The sequence below is a fragment of the Papaver somniferum genome, unplaced genomic scaffold (genome assembly GCF_003573695.1).
Source record: "Papaver somniferum cultivar HN1 unplaced genomic scaffold, ASM357369v1 unplaced-scaffold_137, whole genome shotgun sequence".
NCBI lineage: Eukaryota > Viridiplantae > Streptophyta > Magnoliopsida > Ranunculales > Papaveraceae > Papaver > Papaver somniferum.
The window spans coordinates 20248577-20255844 of NW_020622934.1; positions in this window are offsets into that span (position 1 = coordinate 20248577).

Consider the following 7268-nt stretch of genomic DNA (forward strand, 5'->3'; position numbering starts at 1 on the left):
TAAGAGTCCATGTTTTTATTTATTGAGCTAGAATTGTTGAAGAATAAATAATTGAACTTGATGATATGAATTCGGTGAAATCCTAGTCCCAGTAACTCTCGCTTTTATTTATCATTTTCATTAAATCTTTAAATTAATCTTCAGAAGTCTTAGAGTTCGAATCTTACTAAAACAACAATCAAAAAACTTCTTCAATCCGCTCAGGGATCGAAGACTCAGTTACCAGATGACCCGATTACCAGTCATGACATGGCAAGGGGCGACTGGGGACTTCCCAGAGGTTAAAAGCAAACAATCAGCCCAGGGATTGACGACTCTATTATCAAGTGACTCAGGCACGACTGGGGACTTTCCACAATTGTGGTGCTTCTCACAAAACTCGTACTTGCACCTGACTCATTTTTCGTTAGCATATCAAAAAACCGAGTAAGTCTTGCCTAGATAAAATACATGGTTTACTATTTCAAGTTTTCACGGGAATGATAAAACTGATAGCCATGTTATGTTTCATCCCATGTCATCTACCGACACGCAACATTCACGGTTCTATATGTTCCATGGGATGTTTTTGTCACTTACAATCATAACCAAAAACGGCATCATCCTAAAACAGTTCATCCCGAATAATAATCCAAAACCCTCATAGGTAACACTTGTCTATCAACCCAAAAATCCAGAAAAATCAAAACCATAAAGCCAGGTGTTTCATTTTCCTTTCAAAAAAAAAAACGAAACAGAAGAATTTCAGAAGACAGAAGTGCATTCAAAGGAAGCCGTTCAACGGTGTTTTTCTCTTCTCGAAGAAGGCGTCCTTCGTCATTTGGAGGACCGCCTGTTTCAGCTCCAACTCTTTGGACATCCTTTCGACCTCCGCTTCTTGTTGTTTGACCACGTCCGCAGAAGGAGATTCGATCACCTTGGCCTGCAAGTTTTGTATCTCAGAGAAACCCTAAAGCCCAGTTCCTCGTGGAATCAGTCACCTACCCGTACGTACCTACTTTACATAATAATGATTACCAGTCACTATTCATGAGGTAGCCGACACTACTACAGTAATATTCGAAGAGAAGAAAAATATTTATACAGATTCATGTAAGGCATACCTATGGCTAGGATTTGCCCCAAAACAAGAAAACAAATTGAAAGAGAAACACTGGAGTACATAGCTGGAATACGCTTGCGCACTTTATTGCTACCGCGCTACCGCTAATACCAAGACGTGAGAACAAAGATACGAGATAAAAAGGAGAGCCAACCCATTTCATACGCATAATACTTTTGGAATTTGAATAAGGAAATGATTTCCTATTTGAGATACGTATGGAAAGAGGCAACTGGGCCCGCAAGAACAAGTCCACGCCAAGCCAGCGCCGTGCCAAGCCAACAGACCGCGCCATGCCCAGCCAACAGTCTGCACCATACCAAATCCAAGCCAGCGTCCACGCCAAGCCAGTGCCCAATTCAAGCCGATCCAGCGCTAATAGCTTGCATCTTTCTAGCGCCAGCAGCTTGCATCCTTCCAGCGTTGCCTTTTGAACGCCCAGTATAAGGGAATCAACAATCTAATTTCATCACACGTAAATATCAGGAACGACTTCTCCAAAATCGAATCAAAGAAAATCAGCAACCCTCCTAAGTTCACAAAGACTCTCTTCCTGTCAGGAGCTGCATGATTTCCGGGGACTTCGCCCACAAAATCGTGCAGTCTATGATGAAACACTTATGTGAGATTCTGTAGGCGCAGCGTCAAGACATATTCGCAGCCCTCAACCGCACTGCATCAGGGAAGCAGCTGTTTCCAACCAGAGAAGTCGTTCCCAAACCCCAACCTCTCCTGGAAAGCACGATTGATAGATGGAACTAGGGACTCCTAACCATTGTTCTCTTGAAGGGTGTCCAGTTTGACAACACACTGATTAACGTAGCCGCTCCGCTTCAACGTCCGCTCTGAAATACGCTCCACTTCAACGCTCGCTCAAGCAGCCGCTTCGCTTCAGCGTTCTCTCCATAAGCTGCTCCAGAATCCGAAGCCGAAACTTCATCGTTTGGATACTTAAGTTTCAACATCCTTTCCAAGAGCCGAAGCTGCTTCAACGACGTTTCTTCCTGCAAAGGGTCGTACCACCACGCTCCCCATGTCAAGGATCATGATCACAGCCATCCAACCTTCGTAGTCATGACCGCCTTTTGATCCATCTCGCCAAAACTCGTGATCATGGACAGTTTGCTCGCTTACACGTCCAGCCAATCCTTTTACTTCCATGGATTCCCATACAATTCCAGCCAACCTACTTTGTTACCAAGACAATGTAGTCTCTTCTGATTACATCTTCCACCAAGAACTATTGCCACTCATTTGTTGATACCAGCCAGAGCTTCACCACAGCAGTAATCACTACAAAAGTAACCTGTACTCCTCCATATTTTAAGTTCCACGTGGAAGAAGTAACAAAATCACCAGTACGAACGCACGATGGTGATGTCTTTATCATGGTCAACCCAGTGACCATACAAGATGGAAACATGTAAACCATACTTGGGGACTGAGGATATACACGGAATCCCTTCACTGTCAAAGATCAGAAGACACGTTCAACCAAAAGGTCATAGCCACAACAAGGTCATCTACTCTTCAAGGGTGCAGCACAAGAAAATTATCACCTATCAGTCCAGAAGACGCCTTCAACACTTTACAAGGCCACGGAGGATCCCAAGCCTGCTCAAAGGAAAACAACTTCATAAACTGAAGAAAAATGTGACTAGGGACTTCTCATCGCAGTCCATCACGACGACCATCAAAGACTCGTGAGATAACTCCAGAGACGCGGCTGAAACATTTTCTTGAAGAAACAAAGGGAGCCATGATAAACAACATAACTCTATCATTCCTACCACTTCACTATCCAGGATATTTCACCATGTGATATTCTGATCACCCCAGCATCACATCCAGAAGAGTACGATAAGCTTATATCAAATCCTGTGGACGTGGATTCAAAGCGATGCAATGAAAGTGGGATACACATGGGAACTGCCAACATGGGACACTTTCACTCCCCTCAACCAGGTTATTTCTGATTTCAACATCATCACTGTCGAAGTTTTATGAGCCGCAGGAATTTCTCAACATGAAGACGTACATGTGCACCGAAGACTCCAAATGCACGCCACAAAGATACATTCACATATTCGGCCAAGCCATCGGATCTAACAGAAGCATAACTAGGGACTGCTCACCACATATTCCACACGATAGTCCAAGATTCGGAAGATGGTTCGAAGGATGCCACTTGGAACCAAGTCCTTGAAGACTTGATAGTAGCACATCCCCAACGAAACGTCTCCTAACTCATCTATTTCATCCAGTGTCTCCGGAAGATTTCGACCAATACAAGCATCCACAACATATTGTCATCATAGGGTCCAGGCACTGAACAACCTAAAATAAAGGATGGACCGAAAACGCAACCACATCCATCCTTCCCAAGAATGCAATGAAGTTTGATAAATTTTGGAATCCACTAGAGAGACACTGCAGACGAAAGCACGGATCCGAACGAGCAACAGAAAACAGAAGAAGGTCAATATCTCTTTTCATGCAGACGGAGTTTTTACAGTTTGAACAAAATAAAGATTCCTTCTTGCTCCATGAAACGGATGACTGGGCGTGACTATGCCACCTCGGGATCGCAACATCCCTCCTGAGTTCTTCCAGAATTTTACTATCGAGTTGTTTTCACCTATCGAACGAGTTCAAAACCTAAATACTCTCGCGTGTGCAGATAGGAAATTCTTTTCCGTTCAGAATAGACGGGCGGACCGTCAAACTCGGAGTTCGTACGAGAATTCTACAACGATTCTAGTAAGGGGAGCTAATTAGGGTTGCAACATGCTAAAAACTGAAGCAATTTGTTACCTTTCCGAAGCCAGTCGTCACCTTCCCATGGAACTGAAGAAAGTTGTTATCTTCTTGAAGCCAGTCGTCACCTTCCCAGGGAACTGTTGTCACCTTCTCGAAGCTTGTCGTCACCTTCCCAGGGAACTGAAGCAAGTTGTTATCTTCCCGAAGCAAGTCGTCACCTTACCAGGGAACTGAAGCAAGTTTTTATCTTCCCAAAGCAAGTCATCATCTTCCCACAGAACTAAAGCAAGCTGTCATCATTCCACGGGCCCGCAATTCTTCATGAAGTTTACTGTCGATCTGTTTTCACCTTCCGAACGAGCTCAAAACTTAAATATTCCCGCGAAGGGAGATAGGAAATTCTTTTCCGTTCAGAATAGAGGGGCGGACCGTCAAAATACGAGTTCGTAACAGAATTCTACAACGATTCTAGTAAAGGGCTCTAATTAGGGTTTCGGCATGCCAAACCCTAACTCAAACAAAATTGCCATCATCCCATGAAACTGAAGCCGGTCGTCATCCTTCCACGGAACTGAAGCCAGTCGTCATCCTTCCAAGGAACTCAAGCTATCTCTACTCCAAGCCGAGCAACGCAATCAACTCTATTTCAAGACGACCAATGCTGACGACTCCCATTCCAAGCCGACCAATGCATGCGGATACCATTCCAATCCAACAAATGCCTGTGGATCCCATTCCAAGCCGACCAACGCCTGCGGCTCCCATTCCAAGCCGACCAACGCCAGCGGCTCCGCTCAATCCCCACCAACACCGACAACTCGCTAATCCAGCACCTCCGCGTTCCATATCCCAGCCAAGATGACGCGTGACCAAGCCAAGCCGACAGTCTGCATCTCAACCAGCAACCGCCTCTACCATTTCAAGGTCTAGCCAGCAACACCACGAGTAGAATTTACGCAAAGCCGCCAACACAAGAATCACGAATTCTCCTTACCTCTCGAAAAAGGTTAGTCGGGTCTTCTTGACCATCTTTTCATGAATTGCCATTTTGATTTTGTCCTGGCCTGTCACCATCTTCTGCTTACCTCGCAACAATGCTCCTGTTCCGAGCTAAGCAAGGGACTTAATGTTGATGGTGGTTTTTAGCTTAGGGTTAAAATCGTAAAACCTTACATCTGACATGACGTCACTATAACCACTATCTCATTTATTGAATCATTCAACATACCTACGTAAGAATTACCAGGGTACCTTTTTTTTATATATACATGTGTCATGTTCCACGACAGAACCCTTAGTATTGACCGACATCATCTTCTTACATACCAAACCCTAATTCTCATGCTACCTCTCGCCAAGGCATGCCAACCATGCCAGCCGCACCACTGTGCCAATGGAAAACCATGCCAGCCACATCTCCGCGCCAAGGCATGCCAACCATGCCAGCCGCACCACTGTGCCAATAGCAAATCATGCCAGCCACATATCCGCGCCAAGGTATGCCAACCATGCCAGCCACGTCTATTGCGCCAATGGCATGCCAAACCCTTGGCCCCACCATTCCAAGCCAACCGCACCTTTCCTTGGCCCCAACCATGCTAGCCGCACCATGCGCCAATGGTACGCCAAAACCTTGGCCCCACCATGCCAAGCCAACCGCGCCTTGCCTTGGCCCCAACCATGCTAGCCACACCATGCGCCAATGGCATGCCAAACCCTTGGCCCCATCATGCCAAGCCAACTGCGCCTTGCTTTGGATCCAACCATGCTAGCCGCACCATGTGCCAATGGAATGCCAAACCCTTGGCCCCACCATGCCAAGCCGTCCGTACCAAACCCTTGGCCCTACTATGCCAAGCCATCCGCGCTATTGGCCTTGGCCCCACCATGTCGGCCTTCCCTATGCGGCTACCAAAACGAAGGCGTGCGACGATCAACGACCACCCTTCCATCCTAGATGAAAATCCTAGCCGTCCAAGGTCTCCAAACAACGCATGGTAACCTTTGGCCCAAAACCTTAGTTTTGGCCACACCAAACCGCGCCAAGGCATGCTATGCCACATGTGCCAATGGCATGCCAACCAGCTTTCCGCGCCATACCATGCCGGCCTTCCCCATGCGGCTACCAAAACGAAGGCGTGCGACGATCAACGGCCACCCTTCCATCATGGATGCAAATCCTAGCCGTCCAAGGTCGCCAAACAACGCATGGTAATCTTTGGCCCAAAACCCTAGATTTTGGCCACGCCAAACCGCGCCAAGGAATGTCATGCCACATGCGCCAAGGGCATGCCAACCACCTTGCCGCTCCACACCATGCCGGCCTTCCCTATGCGGCTACCAAAACGAAGGTGTGCGACGATCAACGACCACTTTTCCATCCTCGATGCAAATCCTAGCCGTCCAAGGTCGCCAAACAACGTATGATAACCTTTGTCCCAAAACCCTAGTTTTGGCCACGCCAAACCGCGTCAAGGCATGCCATGCCACATATGCCAATGGCATGCCAACCACCTTGCCGCGCCATACCATTCCGGCCTTCCCCATGCAGCTACCAAAACGAAGGCGTGCGACGATCAACGGCCAACCTTCCATCCTAGATGCAAATCCTAGCCGTCCAAGGTCGCCAAACAACGCATGGTAACCTTTGGCACAAAACCCTAGTTTTGGCCACGCCAAACCGCGCCAAGGCATGTCATGCCACATGTGCCAATGGCATTCCAACCACCTTGCCACACCATACCATGTCGTCCTTCCCTATGCGGCTACCAAAACGAAGGCCTGCAACAATCAACGACCACTTTTTCATCTAAGATGCAGATCTTAGCCGTCTAAGGTTACCAGCTAACGCATGGAAACCTTTGGCCCTAGTTTGGTCGCGCCTAAACAAATCCAAAACCCTAAATTTTGGCCGCGCCTAAACTGGGACATATTAAAGCCATATTGATCATACTTTCATGCCACTGGCTACCAAAGGAAAGGTTGCAATAATCAACAGCTACCTTCCTCTTAAGATGCAACATCTCGACCGTTGAAGGTCACCACCGAGCCGGCAAGTCTCCCAAGATCAACTTTCCAGACAAAAACAACATGCTACATGTTTTCCATGAAAACACTCGAGACATCAACACATGTCACAAACTGGGGGATACTCATTGGGTATTAGTTTGGCGGTTTACAACGTGTGGCGTACACTACGCTCGTTATTAGAAAGTGTCATAAGGATGATGCGGTTAGTAAGTGCAGGGAGTAATGGTGAAACGCTTTCTTTTATGGAACATCAATTCCAGGCGTTACCGGTTACCACCTCCTCCCATTTACTCACCCGTTTTCCGTTTCTTAATGAGACCAGAGTACGTTTCACTTCGACTTGTATAAATAGGCATTACCTATTTCCACCGAACAA